Source organism: Malurus melanocephalus, unplaced genomic scaffold, assembly GCF_030028575.1.
Source record: "Malurus melanocephalus ecotype Western Australia unplaced genomic scaffold, MMel_1.1 scaffold_129, whole genome shotgun sequence".
Taxonomy (NCBI): domain Eukaryota; kingdom Metazoa; phylum Chordata; class Aves; order Passeriformes; family Maluridae; genus Malurus; species Malurus melanocephalus.
The window spans coordinates 1,388,647-1,391,157 of record NW_026623361.1 but is presented as its reverse complement, the minus strand read 5'-3'; positions in this window follow the sequence as shown (position 1 = coordinate 1,391,157).

Genomic DNA, 2,511 nt, shown 5'->3' with positions numbered 1-2,511 from the left:
TTTTGGTTTTTTTTTTCCTGGGGGTTGTGTGTGTGTTGTTGAATTTTTTATTGGGAAGGAGGGATGGGGGCCATACACGATGGCCTTTCCCTCATTCAGGACACACCAGAGCATTTAAATCTCTGAGTCTGAAATACTGAGCAGCATTAAGCTTGTTAATTCCTGTATATTCCTAAGTGAGAAACAGATTGATCTGCTTATCAGGCCATGTTTTCCTAGTCAATATTTACTTGTCCTTACATATAAATGCTGAYCTTATTAGGGCAATAAATTATCTCRGTTCTAATCCAGTTTCTTCTGTGAAGCCCTTTTTTTCCCTGGGGCCTCCTTTTGAGAAATTTAACAGGATATGTAGTGCCCATAACTACTTTTTCTTCTTCTCTTTCTCAAGCTGTGGTTTTGCATCCATGAAGTTCATTGCAAAGGAGAAGCAAAATGTTTTCCAGGTATGGCATGCATTCTCCCACTGTAATAGTGTATGGTGGATGATGATTTTTTTTTATTTCTTGCTCCAGAAAAATGGATATGAAACTGTTAATCCACCTATCAGTACTTCTTCTACTGGAATTTGTCTCATTAGGCACAGCTATATTAGGAACTGTCACAGTAAAGCATGTAGGGAAAGATTTATGTCAAAAGAGCAAAAGTGATCAAATAAAAAAGTGGAAGGTATTCTGCCACTCAGAGAAAGGCAATGCCAGAAGCAGACTCCAAGGGAAGAGAAGGTTTGTGAGTCTTTAAAGCAGATTGTCTTTTAGTGTATGGAAAACAGGAGTAGATCTTTAGTGGGTGGCAAAGTAATGAAGATGGACATTTCTGACTGCTTCCAGCCTTATAAAAAAAAGCTGTTGATGTCTATAKAGAACAATCTGATTTTTCCTTACAGCTGCACAATTTCTTGTGCATGAAGTGTGGTGGGACTGTGGAGAGCCAAATACCATTACCTGCCTGTAGTTGCTGATGTGATGTGCAGATGGACAAAGAGATATTTGCCTTCCCAGCCTACAGGTGATTTGAGAGGGTGGCAATGCCTGGATGGGTGGAAGCAGACACCCGGCACTGTTAAATTATCCATGCTTTGAGCTGAGGGAACWAGAAGGTCAGCCTAAAAGCCATATTGACATGTGATCTTTCTATGCATACAGTCATTTGATTGAGAGATTATGTGGCTTAAGTGCTATTCTCAAGAGTAAAATATTTTTTTACTTTATTTCAGAATTCAGGAAATAAACCCAAAGGATCTTTTGTTTGTCTGTGAGTTACTTTGAGAGCATTGTTCTCTGATTTCTTGGCTGAAACTGGGTTAAGAACTCACTCCTCTTCTGTGCTTGGAAACACTGACACAGCATTTCAGACTGCTGCGATTTTACATATCTGGGTATTGAGGCATATAAAGAGGAAAAGTGTCATTTTCATGAAGATACAAAAAAGGTTTGAAACCAAGGCACATCTATTACTACACTAACCAAGAAGACCACTAAATAAAAAACAGGCAATAATTACCTTCTTGTATATTAAATCAATTGATAACTATATGACTGAAAAGCTTGAATGTAAGCTCATTGTCAAATTACTAGCAAAGTCTGTTGAAGCCCTCACATCACATCTTTTCTTCTTTCCCACATTAGTCAATCACACTTGCCTCTCAATTCCCTCATACAAGCCTTGCTTGTCTGCCTGTAAATAGAAATGAGCTTCAAAGCTCAGATTGCTGCTGTGAATACTCATCTATGCTGCTCAAAGGCAGTCCTCTCTTCTTTTTCAGGTCAGAGGCAAAATGATGCTGACTTGCTTTGATTTTCTTAGTCTAGACTGTCCTTAAACCAACCTGAAATTAATTAATTTTCCTGTTGAAAAGTTTACTTACACCCATAGAAAAGCCCATCACTGTGCCCAAACCTGACAGTAGCTAGCTCTGCCTGTYCATCTCCATCCTTGCCTGGCATGCACAGCTCTCACTGGGGCAAATGGAGTATGTTCCCTCCTGGAAGAAGAGACTTCTCTGTAGTGATCACAGAATACCATCTGGGCACCCTTACAAATAGCTTGGATCTCAACATAATTCTTCTTAATGCTATTCAAGCACCAATCTGGAAAATGTCATACCCCTCCAAYGCCATGGTCAGTTTACCTGGCAGTTTCAGGAAACCCTCATTGATTCCCGTGAGCCCCACTGAATCTGTAATAAAAGATGTGGAGATGGAGGTTCTCCCTGAACACTGATCTCAAACAACCTCCTCAGGAAATTACTGATTGTTCCTATGGCTATGGTTTTRTTTGACTTGTGACAGCAAAGTTTATATGATACTATGTACATATTCAGGAAGATAAAACAATTTTTTGAGTTCTCGGCTGGTATTAAACAAGCTCATGAGAACATAACTGATATTGTTTACTTAGCTCTGAAGCTGGGGACAGGCAGTCCTGTTTACTGACCTGCAGGCACTGATAGGGCTCATGAGAGCTAAGAAAAGAAATAGTAACTAAGTTAATAGTGACTAAGGTCTCTGG